This window comes from Canis lupus, chromosome 35 (genome assembly GCF_011100685.1).
Source record: "Canis lupus familiaris isolate Mischka breed German Shepherd chromosome 35, alternate assembly UU_Cfam_GSD_1.0, whole genome shotgun sequence".
NCBI classification, from domain to species: domain Eukaryota; kingdom Metazoa; phylum Chordata; class Mammalia; order Carnivora; family Canidae; genus Canis; species Canis lupus.
Genome location: NC_049256.1, coordinates 11,192,916 through 11,218,336, shown reverse-complemented (window position 1 = coordinate 11,218,336; position 25,421 = coordinate 11,192,916). Strand labels below are relative to the sequence as shown.

The 25,421-nt window shown below is 38.9% G+C and overlaps 1 long non-coding RNA gene across 1 annotated transcript; it reads left to right on the top strand.

Moving 5' to 3' along the window:
• Positions 1 to 224: 224 nt before the first annotated feature.
• On the top strand, positions 225 to 3,009 carry LOC111094050. Its single transcript, XR_005384137.1, has 3 exons — positions 225 to 569; positions 888 to 1,039; positions 2,857 to 3,009. It is a non-coding gene; the product is annotated as an uncharacterized LOC111094050 (long non-coding RNA).
• Positions 3,010 to 25,421: the final 22,412 nt, after the last annotated feature.

The following is a 25,421-nucleotide window of genomic DNA, read 5'->3' as shown; positions in this document are numbered from 1 at the left end:
AAAGAGGGATCTTTAAATAAAAAGTATGGTATCGATACACATATTTCACCAAAAATCTATGATTTGGGCAAAATGCTGGGTTCGATTCTGGAAAGCTCCTCCAGCATTTTCCTGAAGCATCTCCCCCCACCCCCCAATTCCCAGCCATGGTGAAACTGAGAATAATCGCTCCATTATGACACATGCTTTCCTGTTACATTAAAGCAAAAATGAGTTTGCCAAGAAAAAGCAGCTTTTCTCAGAGGGTGTAGCACATGTTGTGGGAAAACTAGTCTGGCTGGTTCTACCTCAGCTCAATCTTTGAGGGCAATTTTTGCTGTCAGCCATACCAGGGAATATTAGAGTAACCGTCGCCCTGATGCCAGGTCCCTATTTCAGAACGCATATGCACACGCACATGTACACACATGCACACGCACACACACTCAGAGTCACTGGAAAATTATAAATTGACATAACTTTCTAGATGGCCTGAGGACTTCAGAGAGTTAGAGAAGCATCAATCAGATAAAACCTGTGTCTGTCACCTATGTTTTAAAATGTTACAGTCATGTTTAAATAGCTGGCAGGTCAGTCTTTTTTTTTTTTTTTTTTTTAATTCTTCTTTTCTTTTCTTTTTTCTTTTTCCAGCAGGCAGCAAAAGAAGCTTTGACAGACTGGAAAGATTCATTTCCTTCGTTCATTTTTTTTTTGGGGGGGGGAGGTGTTTCTTTTTATTTGTTGCTGCTTTCATTTACCCTGGAGGTGGTCACTGTCTGGTCTGCCACTGGATGCGGGGTGCTGGGCAGAGAGGGGGGCCACAAGCCAGAAGATTGCATCATTGCTGCAGAGGAGGGCAGAGCTGGGGCAGGTACGTAGGTAACTGCAGCAGGTTTTTCTCCCACCAGCCCCCTGCTCCCTGCCTGAATGCCGTGAACACAATCTTCAGCACACCTTGTCATCAGAGGAACTTTCTGGAAGCCAGCCAGCTGCAGGGCCCAAGGTCAAGCAACCACCATGACTCTCAGCAAACAAGGAGAACCTTGGGGGACCCGAGGAGGTGATGGCAGGTGGAGAGGCAGCTAAAGTCCTCTGCAGAGCTGCCCGCTTGCCACTGTGGCTCTGTTGATGGCAGCGGCTGCTGTGACCGCTGGGAAGGCTTTATCTACTGATCAACACAGTGTGCCAGAGGGCTGAGGGGACAGCCCGCTTTGGCAGAGGGTTCCAGTTGTATGTAGCCTGCAACCAGACGGCAGAAGGGAAAGGGGAAAAAAAAATTCCAACAACAGACCAGCAGGATCAGTTCCTTAGAGCACAGACACCAGGGCTGGGCCTTGCTTGCTCCATCCTGGCTCTTGCCGCCGTGGCTGCCTGCTTGCATTAATTACCTCTTGGTCCCAGACACATTTACTCCAAACTACCTTTAGGGTTCAAAGTGCAGGAACAGAACCACTTGGGTTGAAAGCAATTAACAAACAGGTTATTTTAAATTAACAGACACTTTTACCAGCTGGCCCAAAGAGCTGGTTCACGTCGGTCATTGCAGGGCTGGCAACGCCATGTATCTGGTGAATGAGCGAATGGGTCATGTGCTTTCTAGCAATGCTGGCTAATTTTATTTTGAGATTTAAATATCTTGAGACATAGCTGCCAGAGAGGTAAACCGAGGCAAAACAAACAAACAAAAAACCCCACAAAAAAAACAAACCAAAAACCCCCCCACAAAACAAAAACAGGAGACAAAACACTAAAAATTTGACAAATTTCTAGGATGAGTCACCTTCATTTGTATGTTTGAATTTCTGTAAATGCATTATTAATTTGTTGTCAGTTTTCTTTTCACTGTGAATTTTTCTAGCATCCCTAGAGTAGCTGTTACAGTTTTGGGGATATATCCTTTCTTCTTGCATTGTAGGGTATATGCGGCTTTTTTCTACTATTTTGATGCAAGAAGGCACTCTGTTTTATATTGCCTTTCCTGTAGTGGGGATTTAATAATGTTGAATGAAAAAAATGAATTGTTTGTTTCCAAGAATTCAAAGTAGGTGACTATAGGATAAAACCCCAGAATCTTACACTAAATTTTAGCAAGTTAATAATAAGCTACCTATTGCTTCATAAAAGGGTTCTTCTTAGGATAATGGGTTCCATGACAGCTTTCAACATTATTTGATTTCCGTGCAACTTTTCAGGAACAGTTAAGAACATAAAGTGGGAGAATGCCCATTGGGTTATTGTGGGTGGTAATGACATCTGGGGAGTAGCTGTGTTTTCGTGTAATTTACAGCAGCAGTAAATGCAGATTGATTAAAATATATCCACATGTGCAATCTGCTCTTCAATCTATTATTTAGATAGACTACGTAGAGGTGGTGCTCCTTTGGTGTTTTGTGTAGTGCCTAGGGCACTGTTGACACTCATTAAAACTTAAGGACAGTAACGTCTGGCAAGCATGAGACACAAATTTTCCATTTTACAAACCATTGAACAGAAATGGCAAGGCATGAAATGCCAGGTAAAAGGCCCAGAGATATTATAGTGCCTGATAAAGATAAGTATATTTAGTAGACTTTTTCTCATTGAAGGATTACCACTCAATCCTGATCATTTATTATAAAGAATCAAGAGAAAAGGCTGACAAGGTCAGGCATTAAGTTAAATTGAAGAGGCAGCTCCAAAAAAAATTAAATTCAGGGGTCCAAAGTACTAGGCTAGAATGATAAATTGAAATGTAGAAAATAAGAGAAGATATCAAGACCCATTACAACCAAGGTTTTAAACTGGGATATCATAAATTTATATCATGAATTTACTCTGAACCAAGTCCACTACTAACCAATGTTTTGAACTTTATTTTACCCACCGGATTCTCTCTAGGGAAAGTTTGGCATTTAAGGAAATGCACTGATTCTTCCATGTATAAAAAAGAAAAAGACATCATGGGGGACAACCTTCTAAGATAAAGGCTTGACATAAGAAGACCTAGGTTCTGGCTTGGCGCTGTTGCTAATAAACTGTAACACTGACAAAGTCTTGTTTGGTTTGCTTTACTCTAGGTTACTCCCTCTATAGATGAATAGCACTTTCCTACAATGAGACTTGTTGTGTCTAATAGTCTAATTTTAAATAAGCAACTTTCTACGGGGAAGTCATTTGTGTTCAACTGATGGCCAAGATTGCCAGAGAAAGGTACGAACAATCCAAAAATTAGCACAAAGAACCCTGAACTAGGGGTTAAGAGACCTACAGTGTATTTCTGCCTTCATTTTTCCCAGTACTTTATTTTCCACGTTAAAATGTGAGCAGAACCCTATGACCTAGCAATTGTACTACTGGATATTTACCCAAAGATACAACTGTACTGATCTGAAGGGATACCTATACTCTAATATTCATAGCAGCAATGCCCATAATAACCAAAACTATGGAAAGAGCCTAGATGTCTACTAACAGGTGAATGGATAAAGAAGGTGTGGTGTATATACAATGGAATATTACTCAGCTGTCAAAAAATGAAATCTTGTCATTTACAATGATGTGGATGGAACTAGAGGGTATTATGCTAAATGAAGTAAGTCAATCAGAGAAAGACAATTATATGTTCTCATTCATATGTGGAATTTAATAAACAAAACAGAGGAACATCAGGGAAGGGAGAGAAAAATAAAATAAGATGAAATCAGAGAAGGGGACAAACCATGAGACTCTTAATCATAGGAAACAAACTGAGGGATGCTGGAGGGGAGGAGGATGGGGGGACAGGGTAACTGGGTGATGGGCATGAAGGAGGGCACATGATGGAATGAACACTGGGTGTTAAATACAACTGATGAATCACTGAGCTCTACCTCTGAAACCAATAATACACTATATGTTAATTAATTGAATTTAAATAAAAATTAAAAAATAAATACAAAAAAATAAAATAAAAATAAAATGTGAAGCAGAGTACAACCCTTATTTAATTAGCTTGGGTGCTGTGGGAAAAAAATGCAGTTTCCTGTATTTTAAAAAAAAACTTACTTTTTAAGAAATACAATAATTATGTACATATAATTATCATATTGTAGCATATTGTATTGTATACCATATTATATAGTATATATAATTATTATATTGTATTATATATAAATATTATGCAATAGATCACAATATAATGATGTATACATCATTATATTGCATAATACATATTATATATAGTATGTAACTATGTATACATAATTATATATACATAATTATAAAACAATATAATAATTATGTACGTGTAATTATTATGCTGTATTACATTTATATCATATACATGCATATAATTATTATATTGTATTATACATAAATATCATATATATATAATGCAAAAAGAGTGCCTAGGTTTTGGTCCTATGGGGCACCCAATGTTGCAGCAATTTGTTTCCAAAACACACCAAATTATCTTTAGTTGTGCTATGTTTTCCAGACCAAAATAACCTTTAAAATTCTAAACTTAATAAAAACAATGTCTCAAAACCAACAATCTACTAATTCAGATAAATAGCACATACACTGATTGAAGTATAGCCCGAAATAAAATCTGCCATTAGTATAAAAACCTTTAATCAGATTCATTTCAATGTTTTCACTTATGTGTCAATATTATTAAAAAGTGTCTCAATAACTTAAACAAGCAGGAATAGTTGCGATCTTGTGGCTTTTGAGAGTGAATCATCTTATGGGCAGTGCTCCCCATCCATCACACACAAGATGCCAGCTGACTTCAGAGCAATGTCACCCAACAAAGGGAAAGGAGAACATAACCCATAGCAATGAATGAAAGGAACAATCAAGTGAGCCAAGTATGAATGGGGGAAACTGAGGCAGAGTATGTCACTTTCTCAAAGTCAAATGGCTAGTAAGGGCCAGTCTTGGAGCTGAATTTTAGCTTACAGATTCTGGGCTCTTTCCACTGCACCTGCTAGTCCTGATGCAACAATGTTGACACTGAGGAAGAAGGAAGCCAGTAGAGGAAAAATCAGCACTTGCTCTACCCTCCAGATAATCCATCTCAAGGCACAATCTTTTAGAGAACCTCCAGGTTTTACCAGTTTGCTTTGCAGACGATGTGCTATTCCTTCCCACTGTTCATCGGCTCCAACTGGTACACCCTTGCCCAGCCTTTTCCAGGTATGATGTGACTTCAAGAAGGAAATTAAACAAATGATTTCATCCTGGGACACATTTAAAAATGCTTGCTTTGCGTACGTTCAGCCCTACTCTCTCTTCTGATCAAGCAGGAAACACATCCTAATTCAGCAAAATCTATTCTGATGTTCACAAGTGCCCTTCCCACCCATAGACTCACCACGACTTCTTGCTTCCAAGAATTCCGTAATAAACATGGTAGCCTCCTTTTCTCATCCAGTGCTTGTTCTGTAATGACAATAAAAACATTCATTCTTATCTTGATGAAGTCCCAATAGTTCATTTTTGCTTTGTTTCTTTTGCCTTCGTGGATGTATCTTGCAAGAAGTTACTGTGGCCGAGTTCAAAAAGGGTGTTGCCTGTGTTCTCCTCTAGGATTTTGATGGAATCTTGTCTCACATTTAGATCTTTCATCCATTTTGAGTTTATCTTTGTGTATGGTGCAAGAGAGTGGTCTAGTTTCATTCTTCTGCATGTGGATGCCCAATTTTCCCAGCACCATTTATTGAAGAGACTGCCTTTCTTCCAATGGATAGTCTTTCCTTCTTTATTGAATATTAGTTGACCATAAAGTTCAGGGTCCACTTCTGGGTTCTCTATTCTGTTCCATTGATCTATGTGTCTGTTTTTGTGCCAGTACCACACTGTCTTGATGACCACAGCTTTGTAGGACAACCTGAAATCTGGCATTGTGATGCCCCCAGATATGGTTTTCTTTTTTAAAATTCCCCTGGCTATTCGGGGTCTTTTCTGATTCCACACAAATCTTAAAATAATTTGTTCTAACTCTCTGAAGAAAGTCCATGGTATTTTGATAGGGATTGCATTAAACGTGTAAATTGCCCTGGGTAACATTGACATTTTCACAATATTCATTCTGCCAATCCATGAGCATGGAATATTTTTCCATCTCTTTGTGTCTTCCTCAGTTTCTTTCAGAAGTGTTCTATAGTTTTTAGGGTATAGATCCTTTACCTCTTTGGTTAGGTTTATTCCTAGGTATCTTATGCTTTTGGGTGCAATTGTAAATGGGATTGACTCCTTAATTTCTCTTTCTTCAGTCTCATTGTTAGTGTATAGAAATGCCACTGATTTCTGGGCATTGATTTTGTATCCTGCCACGCTACCGAATTGCTGTATGAGTTCTAGCAATCTTGGGGTGGAGGCTTTTGGGTTTTCTATGTAGAGTATCATGTCATCGGCGAAGAGGGAGAGTTTGACTTCTTCTTTGCCAATTTGAATGCCTTTAATGTCTTTTTGTTGTCTGATTGCTGAGGCTAGGACTTCCAGTACCATGTTGAATAGCAGTGGTGAGAGTGGACATCCCTGTCTTGTTCCTGATCTTAGGAGAAAGGCTCCCAGTGCTTCCCCATTGAGAATGATATTTGCTGTGGGCTTTTCATAGATGGCTTTTAAGATGTCGAGGAAAGCTCCCTCTATCCCTACAATCTGAAGAGTTTTGATCAGGAATGGATGCTGTATTTTGTCAAATGCTTTCTCTGCATCTAATGAGAGGATCATATGGTTCTTGGTTTTTCTCTTGCTGATATGATGAATCACATTGATTGTTTTACGAGTGTTGAACCAGCCTTGTGTCCCGGGGATAAATCCTACTTGGTCTTGGTGAATAATTTTCTTAATGTACTGTTGGATCCTATTGGCTAGTATCTTGTAAGAAGCTTTTGCACAGCAAAGGATACAGTCAACAAAACTAAAAGACAACCTACAGAATGGGAGAAGATATTTGCAAATGATGTATCAGATAAAGGGCTAGTTTCCAAGATCTATAAAGAACTTATTAAACTCAACACCAAAGAAACAAACAATCCAATCATGAAATGGGCAAAAGACACGAAGAAAAATCTCACAGAGGAAGACATAGACATGGCCAACACGCACATGAGAAAATGCTCCGCATCACTTGCCATCAGGGAAATACAAATCAAAACCACAATGAGATACCACCTCACACCAGTGAGAATGGGAAAAATTAACAAGGCAGGAAACCACAAATGTTGGAGAGGACGTGGAGAAAAGGGAACCCTCTTACACTGCTGGTGGGAATGTGAACTGGTGCAGCCACTCTGGAAAACTGTGTGGAGGTTCCTCAAAGAGTTAAAAATAGACCTGCCCTATGACCCAGCATTTGTACTGTTGGGGATTTACCCAAAGATTCAGAAGCAATGAAACACCAGGACACCTGCACCCCTATGTTTCTAGCAGCAATGTCCACAATAGCCACACTGTGGAAGGAGCCTCGGTGTCCATGGAAAGATGAGTGGATAAAGAAGATGTGGTCTATGTATACAATGGAATATTCCTCAGCCATTAGAAATGACAAATACCCACCATTTGCTTCAACATGGATGGAACTGGAGGGTATTATGCTGAGTGAAGTAAGTCAATCGGAGAAAGACAAACAGTGTATGTTCTCATTCATTTGGGGAATATAAATAATAGTGAAAGGGAATATAAGGGAAGGGAGAAGAAATGTGTGGGAAATATCAGAAAGGGAGACAGAACAAAAGACTTCTAACTCTGGGAAACGAACTAGAGGTGGTGGGAGGGGAGGAGGACAGGGGGTGGGAGTGAATGGGTGACAGGCACTGAGGGCGACACTTGACGGGATGAGCACTGGGTGTTATTCTGTATGTTGGTAAATTGAACACCAATAAGAAATTAATTTATTAAAAAAAAAAAAAAACATTCACTCTCCACTGTCCTACCGAGGCCATAAGAATGGCAAGTTTTCTCTGCTATCCACCTGGCCAGGAGCTCGGAGGGTTTCATTCCCACCTGTCAGTCTCTAGGGGACATGTGTCATGCTCCAGGACCCTTGCATTTTCCTTAAGGATAACCTGTTATAAATCTACCTTGCTGAACCAAACCCATGATTTCTAAAATCCTGCCACCTTGAGCAATAGTCTGCAGCGATCCGATTCTGCTTAGGGTGTTCAAGATTTTTTATTTATTTACTTATCATCTATTTATTTATCATACCTCAGAGGACTTCAAGAAGCAAAGAACTGTTGGGTTTTAAAAGAATACAGGAAGAGGAAACCACGGAATAATTTTATAAAGAATAGAATTCCAAAGTTCTAGTTCAATGTCGTTCACACTTCTGAACATTCTCCTAAGCATCTGTAGGTGGTGCTGGGATTAGCAACCATAAGACTGCAAATTACTGATACTCTGTGCTGCAAATGTCAACTATGAAATTAATTTGACTGGTATTAAAAACGTCGACGCTAATTGTAGGCTCAGTAGGCACAATACATTTTATTAGCACAAACTACACCATTGCGTAATTATTATTTACTTGTAATGTAATCATCCTATCAGTTTGCCAGAGTTTTTTCTCCTGTGCAATTTCTTTTTCCTATGACTCGTCAATATTACTACAGGAGCTGAAGCATAAGCAAAACAGTGTGTTTGAGAAGCATGAATAGCAGACGAGGAAAAAAACAATCTTAATTTTTCAATGGTGAGTTCTGTGTTCTAGACTTCATGCTAGAAGTTGCAACTTTGAAAGGTCGCTAAACAGAATTTTAAAATTATCGGGGTTTTGAGACTGATTTTGGAGAATAGTTGCTTTTACATCTTGACTTAAGGAACCTATGAAACCAACATGTAAAATATAAAGTAGTCTGGGCCATATCGTACTCTGAACCACGTTCTGGGCTCCCATTGGCAGGATCAGATGGGGCGAGCTTCAGAACTCGGTCCTCTAAACAAGCCTCCCTCACAGCTCTGTCAGTGTGAACATCAAGGAATGTTCAAAGGAAAGAGGTTGCCCAGAAAGACTATAGAAGAGAAATAAGTTCTAACTGGTACAAGGAAGCTGGGTTGGAGCTCTGTTGTATAGGCTGGCTTTCAACAAAACACAAATTTCAAGGATAGAAAAGTTCAATAACCAAAGTTGCTTGGTTTTGCTGAGGATGGAAGGCATCTTATGAACTCTACCTGAAGGCGGGCACTGTGATGCTTAGAAGTAGAAATGCAGTTCCAGGATTGGGTCTGAGCCAGTCAATATCAGAAAAGTGCCCAAGTTGTCAATTTTAAGACAAATGGCTCCGCATAATAGAGGCCAAAGACGTTGCTGGTTTTGAGTGTTTTGCAACTCCAGCATCGTGTAAGTTCTCTTGGTCAGGTGTGTATTGATTTGAAGGCAAACAAAATGCTTTTCTAGAAGGGGATGTAGTTTTTATGTATGTATGTATATATGTATTTCAAGGTGTAATTGACGTGTGAAACTATATTAGTTTCAGGTTTTCAACATGATGATTTGATATTTGTATCTATTGCAAAGTGATCACGATAGGAAATCTAGTTAGCAGGGGCTATGGTTTTAACTTTTAATCAGTGGGAGTAGTGGTTACTCTTTAATTAGCTTGGTAACTATAGGAATAAAATTGGAGAGTATCTTTGTCTTGTTTGTTTGTTCTAAGTAGGCTCAATGCCCAGCAAGGAGTCCAACACGGGGCTTGACCTCATTCATGACCCTGAGATCAAGACCTGAGCCAAAATCAAGAGTTGGACACTTAGCCAACTGAGCCACTCAGGCACTCCCAAGTTGGAGGCAATCTTAACGATTTCCAGTTCCTAGCCTAGCCTTTCTGGAATTAGAAGATGAAAATTAATAATAGTCAAAAAATTTTTCAGTAGTAGAGTTTTCGAAGTAAATAATTATTATTTCTGTGACAATAAGCAGATTTTAAAAAAGTATGAAATTATTTATATAATTTCCTGCTTGCAAAGCTCTTTCTCTTCTCCTTCCTTCTTCCTTACCTCCCACCCTTCTACTTATCCACCTACTTTATATTCAAGTTGGCTCTCACTTTTCTTTGCACAATGGATTGCCCATCTACTTGTCAGAAACTCTCTCTCTTCTCTTGCCTCCAGCAAGGCAGGGAGAGTCTTAAATCTAATAGTAGGACATAAAGATAAGGCCGAGGTTGGACACTGAGAGTCTTAAATCTAATAGTAGGACATAAAGATAAGGCCGAGGTGCTCACCAGTGCTTCATTATAAATGGTCTCTCTGGGGGGACCTGGGGGTACAGGGGGCTAAGCATCCAACTCTTGGTTTCGGTTCAGGTCGTGGTCTCAGGGTTGAGCCTTGAGTTCAGCTACACACTGAATGTGGAGTCTGCTTTAGATTCTCTCTCCCTCTGCCCCTCCCCACTGCATGTGCACATGAACTCTCTCTCTCTCTCTGTCTAGGACAAGTAAATAAACCTTTTTTTTTTTTTTTTTTTAAATCTCTCTCTGAAAGGGGCTATTATAGATAAAGATAGAACATCCTCTGTTTGAAGATGGAGGAAAAAAACATCCGTTTGAACAGAAAGATCTGTTATTTATACTTTCTTAAAGTTAATGTAATGTTTTATTTCTTCACGTCTATTGGATTAACAGTCTCATTTATTGCATATATGTATTTAATATATATGCATGCAAACCTAAGGCAAAATTTTACTGAGGGTCTTGGAAATTCCTTTTTCTAATGTAGCAAGGTGCATATTGCCTGAGTTGCCCAAATTGTATATTGTTCTTACCAAACCTGAAAACCAAGTTGTCCCAATTTGATGGAGTGAGATGCTAAAATTTGCATTTTTCAATTCGGTTTCTTTCTGGTAGGTCAAAGATGGTCTTTGGTTGGGAAAAAAGCGTGGAAAGAGAAAAATCCTCCCTATCAGTCTGAACAAACTCTCTAAAAGTCAAGCTGGAAAATGCCTTCCCGTGCTGTCAGAATAAAATGGAAACATTTGTTATATAAGGTCTAAAAAAAAAAATCTTTTGAAAATTACAGCAACTTCTCCACTGCGTTCTTAGATAAAAATTTTGAAACAGTTAAAATCCACAGATGTGGGATAAAAGCTAAGATAGTCCATAAAAGGAAATAAAAATGTTTAAATGTATAGGTAAAAGTCCGACCTCCTGTTTTTTATCTGTGCTCAGCTTCACATGCTGGCATCTAGTCCATGAATTTCATGTTTAGAGGCTAGTATTAATGTTCGAATTGTGGGGTTTCTGGGAAAAATCTTAAAAATCCATAAAACCTTTCAGAGATACAAAAGTGTATTATTATGTTGGTTAATTTATATTTTGCAGTAGCTTTATCCTTTAAAATGCATTTATTGAAGTGCTTCTATACTTTAATAAGGAAATTCTTTTTATGCTAATTATTCCTTTAAATGACACCTTTGAAATGGGTCTATTTGCTTTCTTTTCTTCGTCTTATTGCTTTGGTGAGTATATTCTTTTTTTTTTTTTTTAAGAATTTATTTATTTGAGAGAGAGAGAGACCGAGATAGCGAGAGAGCGGATAAGCAGGGAGGAGAGGGAGAAGAAGACTCCCCACAGAATGGGGAGCTCAACACAGGGCTCCCTCCTGGGACCCCAGGATCATGATCTGAGGTGGAGGTAGACACTTGACTGACTGAGCCACCCAGCCACCCCTGGGGAGTGTATTCTTTTCCTAAATTAATGAAGATAGTGAGTGGTATAGAATTTGTTCAACTTCTTTGAAGAAAGAGTTGGGATATCTTGAAGCAGACCTATGTGACATGCTAACACATATTTTAAAATTAAGACCAATGGAGGAAATAGCTTGAAATACACATGCATTACCTTTTGACGGGCTGGTTCAAGACACTAGGAAACATCAAGCTGACATTCTAGGAATAGAAAATTTCTGGAAGCCTCCGGGGCCTCTTCCTCTGAACACTCAACCAACCTCTTCGCACACAACCTGATCTAAATGAGGTCTGAGAAATCCAGGTAAGATCGACATGCCTACAGGGATCAAGTTTGTGCAGGACAGCACATGTGAAAAGGGTATGGGCTCATCCTGATGCCCATCTGTCCCAAACAAACACAGAAATATCTCTGCCAGGGGTTTGCATTTTTTACCCTCTGCTCCCAAGCCCATTGGTCCAAGAATTCTCTAAGAAATTTTAATGATGGGATGGGTTTGGGGCAACTTTTAGGAAGTGACGCTGGATAAGGAAAGCAATTGTTCCAGAGAAGCCAGGAGCCTGTGATGCTCAGAAATATGGGAGCATCCAGAGAAAAAGAGAGAAACTTAGAAGATTCAGCTGGGGATACTAATCTCAGTGTAATCGAGCTCTGCCGGGTGAAGAAAGAGGCACATAAATAACTCACTACAAGACAGGCGATGATAAATGTAGAAGAGGAACAAGTGGCTAGGGGGTATAGACAGAGAGTTCATGAAGAAATCGTGGCTTCTTTCACCCTCTCACCCTTCCATTCCTACTCCCCCGAAAGACAGGCATTTGGCCTGCATGGTACACACAATGGAGTTAGGTAATATCAAAAAGAAAGAGAAGATTTAAATAAGGAGAGGCTTGGTGAAGTAAGCTAACAATGTGAATTCTTGGGTGGGGGAGGATACAAAACTCACAGCAGTGCGATAATTGTGTGCATCCTCCAAGGTTGGCCTTTTGCTTGTTTTTGATCGTTTTTGACCATTTCGTCATCTGTTTATTTCCTACCCTGAGAGATCCATCAGTCAAGGGGGAGAATGATTGAAAAAGCCAACCCATCACTTTTATATTTATCCTGGAGGGTAGCTGTTGGATGGTTCTTATGGGTGACAGGGTTTATCCCATTGATTGGTTTATTTATATATTTTCTTCTTCTAACCCCTTTTCCACTAGCAGTGGTGAATAAAGAATTGCTCACATTTCAAATGCAGGTGTCCTTTGATGACACACACACAAACACATACACTGTGAAGAGTAGTAAGAATGAAGGTAGACATAGTGCTTTTAGGCCAAGTTTTTTTTAAGGGTGTATTTATTTATTCATGAGAGACACAGAGAGAGAAGCAGAGACCTAGGCAGAGAGAGAAGGAGGCTCTCCATGGGGACCCCGATGGAGGACTCGATCCCAGGATGCCAGGATCACGACCTGAACCAAAGGCAGACACTCAACTACTGAGCCACCCAGGTATCCCTTGGTCAGGTTGTTTAAATATATCATCAAAAAGGGGACAGCATATAACACATTTTTAAATCACATTTTTTTTTAAAATAGAGGAATATACACTCCCCTCTCCTCAATTGTTAATGAATTGAAACTGCAAAGCAAGTTGAGGACAAAGTTGTCAGTAAATGATAAATAATTGACTCATGATGACACTCAGCTACTTGCCTCCTAATGGCTATTATTGTTGCAGGAGGGACTCATTAGTCTCTAGGTGTGGTTTTCCTACCAGGGCCAGATCAGTTTATCAGAGACCAAATAAGCACATGGGATATAATTAGAGATGTGTGAAGGGCAAAGCACCTACTCTTCCCATTTAAAAGGAAAATACTCACTTTTCCTTGGCAGCCGCACCTTCTAATTATTTGCAAATGTTTAAGAGTCATTATCTTCAAAGTTTGGAGAAAGACAGAATAAGAGGGGGGAAAAAGCACTGATAGTGGGAACTCCAAGGCTCAAAGGCTCTGGTTAGCCAGCAACCTGTCTTTGTTTGGGGCAACATGGAAGCCCCACCGCAGAGGGGACGAGTTGACAGCTCTTTGGCAAGCCAGGTGGCCTCCAGAACTGGAGGCTGTGTTCGGCCTCACTGCCTGTGGGCCATCCCTTCCCCTGTCTCCTTTGAAGCTTGTGTTGAGCAAGAGGTGGTGATGGTGGTGGGAGGTGGGAGGGATGGATTGAGTTTTCTAGAACTGAAGCGGTTAAATACTGCCACCTTTCTTTCCCTCTGCCACCCCTCTTCCAAATCCCCTGTGTGCAGGGTGGCGGTGGCCTTCTTCCCCTTCAGGCCTTGGCAATTCTCCCTGTGAGCCCATTTGGTTATTGGAGGTCCTTACTATGAGGTGTGCAAAATCACAAAGGGAGGACCTGCTGAGGAATTTTACCCCCATGGCCGGTGAGGCCCTGGGCCTTGTTATATATTTGCTTAGGTGTTTTATGTCAGTTCTGCAAAGGATATGAGTTTCTCCCTGTTGAGTGTAGAGCAAATGGGAGGCAGAGAAAGACTTTAAAAAGGGGTAGTGTCCAGACAAACATGATGGGAAGTCACTTAAGCATGAGCTCAGTGCATTTCAGCATGTCGTCTCCATATACATCAGAATTTTGGTTTTAAAATAAATTGACATGATGTACTGTGTCTCCTGTCGAGTCTTTCTCAAGTACACAGTCAAGCTGCTGAGACGTTACTGTTTTTTCTTTTCTCTCTTCCCCCTTGTTCCTGCATATTGAAAGATTATATTCTCGAGAAGGGGGGCTTTTTACAGTGTTAGGGACAAATAAGCAAACAGTCTTGTTCTTTACCCCTGCACGCTACCCTAAGGGCATGTCTTAAATCTCCTTAGAGGAGTTTGGCCTTTGGACAAAGATACGATGGAAGTTCCCTTGACCGTGGTAGTCCATTCTAATTACAGAAATGCTTCTGGAAGTTTCATGAATGAATTGGGAGTACCTATAGTGGCATCTGGAGTTAATTCATAGATACGCTGTTTTTCTTTTTGTTGGTTTGCTTCCCTCTCTTCTTGCCTCCTTCCCTCTCTCCCTCCATTCTTTCCTTCCTATGCTACCAATATCATGTACTTCTTTCCCTTTGTAAACAAATTATTTTAAGAAATATTTTTTCAGTCATTCTAATAAATTCTAGTGGTTACTCTTTCCATCTTCCATTCCGAAGGGAGAAATAATAAACATTAGAAAACGCTGCACAATTTTGAATTAATTCAGAGAGAAATATTTCCAAGTAGTTTCCTCTGTCTCAGGAATTTTTGTGTTCAGCATTATCTTGTAAAAGTTGCCATTTTGCTACTTAACGTTCAGTCAGCCATATCAAGGTTTTTACTAGAAGATGCTCTAATTAACCAAACAGTGCCTCTATGTCTTTGAATTTTTATGCCACTTAAAACCCTTTAAAATGGACTGGATTTTTAAACTTCATCTCTCTTAAAGTTGAAAAACATTTTTAGTATCTGTTAAGTGTTCATGTTGTGCTCAGCACTTAACCGATGCTATAAATGTTGTGCTATATGAGAACCATATGATACAGACTCTCTGCTAGAGTTTTTGGCATTCTGAAAGAGAGCAAGGTACTCACTGCATCTGTGTATGCATCCCTATATTTGAACATATATAATATCTCACTTGTACATGCACATTTATATCACATTTATACATGTTTTAAACCAATGCTGTACACATGCACGCACTTGAAGATGCTCACGCATAGTGGTCCTTCTCAAATCTGAAGTCCTTAGACTGTATAAAAAGTATGTGTTTCAGGGACTGAAGTCAAAGTGACTTTTAAAATGCTGTGAATGGGGATGCCTGGGTGGCTCAGTGGTTGAGTGTCTGCCTTCAGCTCAGGTCAGAATCCCAGGGTCTGGGGAAGGAGTCCTGCATTGTGCTCCCTTCGAGAAGCCTGCTTCTCCTCTGCCTATGTCTCTGCCTCTCTCTGTGTTATCTCTCATGAATAAATAAATAAAATCTTAAAAAATAGAAATGAAAAATAAAATGCTATGAAAGTTGGGCTCCTGGAGGTTCAGTGGTTGGGCGTCTGTCTTTCGCTCAGATTGTGATCCCTAGGTCCTGGGATAGAGTCCTGCATCGGTCTTCCGCAGCGAGCCTGCTTCTCTCTCTGCCTCCCTCTCTCTCTCTCTGTATCTCGTGAATAAATGAATAAAATCTTAAAAAAAATAAAATGCTATGAATGTTGTTAACATAAACACCAACACAAAATAAATCCCAAAGCAGTGGTATTTTGTATTATAGGATGTGTTACTGTTCATTTCATTTGCTATCCTTTGCTCACTTAGAAACTTTTCAGCAGGTCCCTTCACTGAATTTTTAGTGAATCACTGCTTAATGAATAGTTTAGCTTTGTTCAGGTCAGTATGGTGTGCTCTTTCCTGCTTCCCCATCCCAATGTTTAGTGCCTCCCTGATTTTATGGATCTTTCCTCTGAGTATCTTTCGGGGTCCTGCTGAAGCCTTGGAGAATCCAGTAACTTGACTCCCCACAAAACCCCCACCCCCCTCCCCACAAAAATCTCACACCAAAACTCAAGCCATTTACCCCTTTATATACCTCTCAATGACCTTTCTTTTTCTGACTGAGCATAAGGAGAGATGCTTAAAGCCAGAATCTTTTTGCTCCACCTTCCTTTATTTCCTCCAGACTTCATGACAAAAATCAACACTTCTTTTCTGCCCTCTACTTTTCACTTCCCTGGTTTTGTTTTTCTTTTGATCTTTTTTTTAGTAATCAAGTTTCACATGAGTGATTCATAACTTTATATACTAAACCAAGAAGACATGAAATAACTTTTTTTTTTTTTTTGCTGGAAACTTATTTAGCAAAGTTTTATTTTTGGGGAAGAGTTATTCTGATACTGATATTTGGTAAGTTACATAAAGAACTCTGCATATACTATATTTTGGTGCCTAAAAAACTTAAGAAAATAATAGCTACCATTTCACATTTATTATTTAACTCTTTAACAAATATTTATTGTCTTCAGTTCCTTGCTGACTGTTGGTTGTTGGTTGCTCTCAGCCCCTAGATGCCCCTAGTTCACAGGCCATCTCATAGTAGACTATTTATATCAGAGAATCTCTACTCTTAAGGACTCAACTGAGGGAGTGAGGCTCACCCAGAATCATCTCCCTTTTGATTAACTCAAAGTCAACCCATAGAGGGGTGCCTGGATGGCTCAGTGAGTTGAGCATCCGCCTTTGGTTCAGGTCATGATCTTCTGGTCCTGGGATCAAGCCCCCAGTCAGGGTTCCTGCTCAGAGAGGAGCCTACTTCTCCCTCTCCCCTCCCCCAACTTGTGCTCTCACTCACTCTCTCTCTCTCTCTCAAATGAATAAATACAATCTTTTTAAAAAAGTCAACCCATCTATAAAATCCCTTCACCTGTGTCACATGTAACATAATGTAACCTAATCATAAGGGTGACATCGCATCATAGTCACAGGTTCTACCCTCATTCAACTGGAGGGGACCACACAAGGTGCATACACTGGGGAAATCTTGGGGGTCATCATGGAATTCTTCATATGACATAGTCGTTTCAACATCTGCTTTTCTGTGGTTACCCCCAGCATCGCAAGACCTCTCTTCCACTTACCCAGCGGCAGGAGCTAGAGCCCTGGAGTAGAGGAAAGGTGAAAGTAATGCCATGTAGTATTTAAAACAAATGAATTTGGCATCAGACAGACTTTGTCCAGATTGACTCAAAACTCTACCAGTTGGCCTCCGTGTCATCCCTTATAAAATGGACAGATTTCTTTTATAAGTTGTTATAAGAATGGAACGAGTATGTACCCAGGGCATTTAGCACAGAGCCTGACACACAGCTCAATGCAGGAGAGAGTCAAACCCATCTTGTTCTTCCTTCAATACTTCAGTGTGTCTGGCACATGGCTGGTCTTCACCTCTGTTCCACAATAGCAAAATAAGTTCTGCTTAAAACCAACCAGTGAGCTTAGAGGATGACACTAGATTCCAGATGAGGTTAAATCCACCCCAGCAAATTGATTTCAATCTGGTGAGACGAGATTCTAGATCCATGAAAATTGTGTAATAATACATCTTAGCTGTTTTAAGCCACTTATTTTATAGTAATTTGTTGGCTGTCACTAGAGAACAAATACAACAGGCAAGAAACATGAAGATGAAATAAAGATCAGAGGTTGCCCTCTTCCCAATACAAAATGAGAAAGCTGGTAAATCTCACTTAAAACTTCAACTCTAATCACATTTTTCCCTTTTTCTCCTTATGCTATTTATTTCCCCTGAAATATGTTCACAACTGACCAAAGTAACACTTGGTGAAGTTCATTTATTATGAACCTGACCGCAATTTGTTTATCTTGTATTAAACTAGAATCTGAGATGAGTCTAATCCCTTTAGAGGGATGCCAAAATCCACTAGACTATAATAAGTCTCACTAGGATGTGAATGCCACAAGAATGTAGGCTTCCTGATGGCACGGATTTTTGTCTGGCCCATAATAGACACTAAACAAATATTTGATCAATGATTCATGGAAACCCTTCCCCTTCATTTTAGCTGTCTGCCACAGTTTGCTGGAGATTTACATATCTCCTTCTAATTTCAAAGTCTGAACTCTTTACTGACCTACCCACCAACCACCATTACTGACTGAAGCATCCAGTCACACTTCCTTGAGTTTTTCTATAAATATATATAAATATAAATATAAATATAAATATAAATATATATATATATATGCCAAAGGATGCTCCAGAAACCCACTGCTGTGATTTTAAAATATAGAAATACCTTCCTATGCAGTCGTAAGAATTGATTCTTGATCACTTTCAATCCAAGACTCCTTAGGTTCTAAGTGAGCATTTACAATTTATAAAATCAGAAAGGATCTGGAAATATTCAGAAATATGCCCTAAATCTGAAAAGGAAGACGTAAACATTGAATACTAGTTAAATGAATGTGTTTCATTTTATACTATAGGTAAGAATAGGTATAAAATTATATAAATATATATAATATATAAATAAATATAAAAAATATATAAATATATAAAATATATATAAAATAATAGGTATAAAATAGGTATAAAATACTATAAGTAATAATAGTATAAAATCAAGCAGCTTGAGTTTTTCCCCTGAGTTTCATATGTTAATGAAAAGTACTCAGCATCATGCTTTTCAGTGACTATATTTTGTCCCTCAGTACATGCATGTTTTCATTCATTGAAACAATGTGCATGTATCAAAAATGTAGTTAGGAAACCCATTCATAATGAGTGCTCAACAATTACTATACATATAAAGGAATCTACTATTTTTTTTTAATTTTTATTTATTTATGATAGTCACACAGAGAGAGAGAGAGAGGCAGAGACATAGGCAGAAGGAGAAGCAGGCTCCATCCACCGGGAGCCCAACGTGGGATTCGATCCCGGGTCTCCAGGATCGCGCCCTGGGCCAAAGGCAGGCGCCAAACCGCTGCGCCACCCAGGGATCCCTAAAGGAATCTACTATTATCAGAACTTCAAACTCTTGGGAATTTAGTGGGCATGGGAGGATACATGTTTTACTATAGATAAAATGGCAAAATGGAAATTTTAGAAAAAAAAAAAAAAAACAAAACCTTTTCTGCTTCTAATCACTATTCCTTTCCGGCAGCTATCTCTTTGGAGAAAACTATCTAATGACCCCTCTTTACCAATCAGATCATTATCGTAATGGGTTCGTGTCCTAAAGACATTACATTAAAGAAGCAGTAGCTGAGCTCAGATTTCATAGAATATGAATTTAGACATTTCTCTGTTTTATGTAGAAAGTTTTAAAATAAAAATAAGCATCAAAGCATCAAGAAAAAGTGCTGCTTTATTCATGTAGATCAAATTTTTCATTTTTCCTCTCATATAATCTTTTTCTTCTTGTCGTCTTACACATATACATTCTCTCTCTCAGTCACTTTTCTTGATCGTGGTATTTCTATGTGAGGTAAATTAATTTCTTGTTCAAAATGTCTCTAACTTATTATACTTTGTTCCTTACAAATGGTTCCACTTGCAGGAGCACAGGAGAAATGGAAGACAAGAATCACAACTCTGTTGAAACAGCTTCTCAGACCCCCCAACCAGTACAAACGAGGGTTTTGCCTAAAATGCAACAGGGATGTAGATTGAAAATGTTCAAGAGCCTTGCAACCTTGTGAGAAAGGGAAAGGAAAAAACAGGAGAAAGAAAGTTTTCTCCTGAAGCATCTCCACGACTTCTGTCTAACAGATGCTAAATCATAGACTTGAAGCAATCCCATGCTCAGCACATTTTTTCAGGTCCGTTTGGCTGCCTGACAGCTGACACCTATCAGTCACAAGAGGAAATGTGTTCAAAGGTGGAGAGGAGAACCACTCTCTGAAAGACCACTTTCCACCTTTATTATACACCAGTGAGCCATTCAGGTTTGAAGCTTCCCCTCACTGTGACTAATAGACCAATTCAGAGTTCATTTTGCTGAATCAGCTTGCTGGAGCAGTCAGGTTTCGCCATTAAGAAGCCAGTGTCTGCACCTGAAGGAATCAATTTGTTCCTTTATGGAACAAAAACCAACTGTTGTTTTCAAATAGAGCATGGCAATTGGAAAGAGATATTAGATTAGGTGAGATTACCAGTGAGAGATGCACACTTGCACACACACATGTAGGTGTATATGTATACGTATACATGTGTGCCTACGTGCATCTAAGTATGTATGTGCACATACATGCACACATCACAGTTGTTACTTGCTGAAGATTTTAGTTTCAAGACCTTCTCAGACCACAAATAAATAAAAAGCAAAAAATACGGTCTCAGATTAGGAAGTTGCCCCGAAATGGCTTTTCATTCAACATAGGTTTTATTGTCAAAACCACTCCCCTCTTCAGATATATTCATACTAAAATGAAATAAAATAACTCAGCCTTTTAAAACTTATTTATGATCAAGTTCAGTGCCAGTGCCTTAGCTCGAGGTGCAAACAAGTTTGTTCGTGAGATTAGCATCATCCACAAAAATAAATTCATCAAAAATGCAGAAAGGAAGAAACAACAAGTGTTGGTGAGGATGTGGAGAAAAAGGAGCACTCGTGCACTGTTGGTGGAATGCAAACTGATGCAGCCACTATGGAAAACAGTATGGAGGTTCCTCAAAAAAATTTTAAAAAGTTACTTAAAAACTTAAAAAAAAAAATCCTTACAATCTAGCAACCCAACTACCAGGTATCTACCACCCAAATACAAAAATATTAATGGACTCCTGTGTTTATTGCAGCTTTATTTACAATAGCTAAACTATGAAAACAGCTCAAGCTCCATTGATAGGTGAATGGTAGTCATAAAAAAGAATGAAATCTTGCCATTTGCAGCAATAAGGATGGAGTTGAAGAGTATAATGGTAAGTGAAATAAGTCAGGAGGAGAAAGATATCATGAGATAGCACTCATTTGTAGAACTTAACAAACAAAATAAGCAAAGAAAAAGAGAGGGAGAAACTAAGAGACTTTTAACTATAGAGAACAAAGTGATGGTTACCATGGTGGGGCATGGGTGGGAGGATGTGTGAAATAGGTCATGGAGATTAAGGAATGCACTTATCATGATAAAAAACAATAAAAATATTGCAAAGGTACACTAATGAGCCAAGTTACTAAGACATCTGACTCATAGGTAACAATTCTTTGCAAATAGATTAAGAGAATCTGGGCAATCTAATATTTTTGACCCAGATATCTTTGTTCGGACACCTCATAAAGCTATAATCTTAACATCCACAGACGAAAAAGGAAGTTAGTGATGCCGAAAACACAGAGAATTGCAGGGAGAATTCAGGACACTCAGGCACAACGCAAAGAAATGTCTCAATTATGTAAGTATTCAGTAATATCCCCCATTTAAATTTTCCTTGCCCTGGAATGCCTGGGTAGCTCAGAGGTTGAGCATCTGCCTTTAGCTCAGGGCTCGATCCCCAGGTCCTGGGATCGAGTCCCGCATCGGACTCCTTGCGGGCAGCCTGCTTCTCCCTCTGCCTGTGTCTCTGCCTCTCTCTGTGTGTCTTATGAATAAATAAATAAAATCTTAAAAAAAATTTTTTTTTGCCTTGTCCCAATTCAGAATACCTGGCCCTCCATAAGTGGTAAATTCTCATAAACTTTAACTTATTGTCCTGTCCTCCCTCCCCCTCCCAGATAACACACTTGAAAGAATATGAAATTGCTATTGCTAAAGAAAAAAAAAAAAAAAGAAACAATGTGAGCCTGGGCTGGGTGTGATCTCTGAATTAGTTCCATGGAATTTAAAAAAATCTGCATTGGTGTAGTTCTTGCTATGGACTGAATTGTATCCCCCCAAATTGATATGTTAAGAGTCTGACCCCCCAATGTGACTGTTTTGGGAATAAGGAGGTAATTAAGGTTAAGTGAGGTCCTAAGGGTGGGGCCCTGATCCTGTAAGGTTGGTGGCCTTATAAAGAAGGGGAAGAGATGCTAGAACTTTATTTCTCTTCACCATTTGTGAGGTCACAATGAGAAGGCAGCTAAATATAGGCGAGGCAGAGAGCTCTCACCAGCACCTGAATCAGCTGACACCTTGATCTTGGACTTTCAGCCTTCAGAACTCTGAGAAATAAATTTTCAGCTACCCTATCTGTGGTATTTTGTTATGATAGCCCATGCAGACTGAATTCTTTTTACTCTTCAATAGACCTTCAAAAGGATCATCAGTTTCCTCTTAACGACAATTCTGTGACTATCCCCATATTGAGAGGACGACAGAGATACGTAGATATTAAATGATTTTCTGAAAGCATAGCCTGGGCATGGACATTATTTCAGAGCACCCAGGATTCTGGAGCTTCTGGTGGAATATGCTGGTCATGGGAGGTGGGCATATGACCCTGCTATCCCGCCCCATCCTACAGGGGCCCAACCCCAGTCACCCACTGCTGCCAAGTGGAGCCCATGTCTTCTGGGACCTTGGGACTGGAAAGACCTTTAAGAAGCACTGAGGTATCCCTAGCAGTACCAGTTTTAGGGCACTTGTCATGGAAAAGGAAGGTTACCTTTCATTTTCTTCCTGCTTTAAATCCAGTGATAAATACTAAACCCTACCACATCCTCCCACCAGCTCGGTTTCTCTGCCTCCTGAAACAGAGCACACAGACATGATGGAACCCTTTCTTGATGCCTCATGATGATCATCACGTGCATCTGGTTTTATAGAGTTCTACAATTTAATGATTCCAGAGAGAGATTTGTAGGGCTGTTTCTATACTGAATGAAACCCATACAGCCTTTTAAAATTAAAAAAAAAATTTTTTTTTACTCATACCAGAAATAGGTTTAGAAATTTTCGAGCCCTTTCTTCGTCTTAATTAGATGGCATTATGATACTCATTATAATAGATAATAGTTGACGTTAATCAAAACAACCAACTTTCTAATTGAATTGATAAACCAATCAGTCCCCTAAGGCACTTTATAGCATACTATGTAGAGTGAGAATAATTAGATGTTTTTGTACAATATGGTGAAAATTAAAAGTAATATATATATACATATATATATATATATATGATTTGTAACTGTAATTTAAGATGTTGGGTTTTTTTCAGTAATAATTATCTTCAGTGATTCTCTAGGAAATTGCTAATAAAATTCACTTGGACTTTTATGAAGTGAAGAACCTAAGCCAAAAATTAAGCAAACACATACATATCTATTTTTAAAAGAACAACATGAACATTTGCTTATTTGCTTAAACCGAATTTTCTTTCCTCATCCAAGCCGTAGAAAGACACTCTTTGAGAAGGGCTTATGCCTGCAAGAAATCCACATCTCCCTCAAATGCCCAGATTTTAATCTATGTGATCTTTTGAGACTTTATCTTTTATATCTTGACGTGAACAGAGAATTCTGAGCAAGTTTTGATGTGGAACGCGGGGTCAAATCACAGGAAATGGTTTGTCAGCCTTGGATTGCTGAGGAGAGTGGAGTGTCTCTACTGGGACTCAGGTGTGTTTGTGGGCTCAGGTTACTGTTAAAATACAGCTTCCAGTGCAAAGGGAAGCTCTGCAGTATGGTGATTCCCAACCAGAACCCCCTGGAAGTCTTGCTGGGCCCTATCCGCAGAGTTTCCACAGGTCTTGGGTAGGACTAAGCATCTGCACAACTAACAGGTTCCTACATATGGTTGGCTGTTGATCTAAGGGCCACTCTGAGAACAAGTGCTATGGTGCTATTTCACACAGTTTAATAAGATGTATCACTGAGTTCTCTGTATTTTCCAAAATCAAGTAAAATCCTGTAATGGACAGTCCTTCAGTAAGCATGAGAAGCGTGGTTGCCAAAATAGCTTCTAAGAGATCACACAAAATATACCTAAGTACAATTTATGAGGTCTAGAACAACCTCTTCAAATTTTAAGGCTTTCCAAAGCAAATCTTTTTTGCAGTAAAAAAAAAAAAAAAAAAAAAAAAGTGTGTGTGTGTGTGTGTGTGTATCTAGTAAGTCAGATGACTTTCCACTAGTTTCCCTTTCTTGTAAAATATTTGATGTAAAAATGTGCAAGGATAAGCCCCCTACCCCGCCCCTAGTCCTATCATGGTCAAAAGTACAAGACTGGTCAAGAAGGATAAAAAAGATATTTTTAAAGTCATGCAGTAGGAGATCTAAGAATGGAATCTCAATCTCTTATTCTGAATCTCATTTTTTGTATGTATTCCAGAAGAATCTTGAGGAAAAAAAATTATACTTACTAGAGTTCCTGAAATCAAGGATCTTAACTTAGGGTTTTTGTATCTCTAGGCAGTTCATACATAAGCAAAGAAGCCTTTTAACTTTCCTGAAATTATATATACAATATCATATACATGTGACTCGTATATTTTCTGGAAAAGTAATTTTACATTACTTCTAAGAGTTTCCCAAAGCTATAGATTTTATATACATACTTATATATGTAAAAACTTAATATATACTTCATATATATGACTTATATATGTGTGTATATATATATATAAATGTCAGAAAGAAAAGATATACCTGTATTATAGATAAATCTTTACTCGCTAATACTGGCTATCTTTAAAATAACAATATTTATTAAAACTAATTAAATTGTTCACTTGGACATATAATGGGCTGTATCTCACAAATGAATCGGAGTGATAGTTACTACCTTACTTTCCAAAATCAACCTGGAAAAAAATAAAAGATCATAGAATATACACGTGATGATATAAACAATGGTCTAGTTTAGAAACCATATAAATATCTAAGACATTTGCGTTAGAGACAATGGCACCACTGTTTTTTTTTTTTTTTTGCAACGAGCAAAGAGGCAGGGATGTTGCATGCTCAGACAGAGTTATGTTGAGTAGAAATCACTACTCCATTTCCAGTTTGTCAAGATGGCTTCATGGAGATTGTAGGATTTCACTCTCCATTCCTCCTACCTGTTTCACAACCAAGATCTGTTTAGTTTTGAAAATGGTTCAGAGGGTGGTTATGTTAAAATAACAGTCATTTAAATGTTTACATTTTATTCAGTGACATCTTTGATTTTAAAGAGTTTCAAATGAAAAATAGGCTGGCCATGGGCTTTAAGTGCTGTCAGAACAAAGCTTACTTTCATGTGGAAATGGACTGAGACTTGTATGCTGGGGTTTTGCTATTTGTCATGTACAGAATGGGACTCAAGACCAAGTGGTGGGGAAGGTTGCTTATGACTAAATATT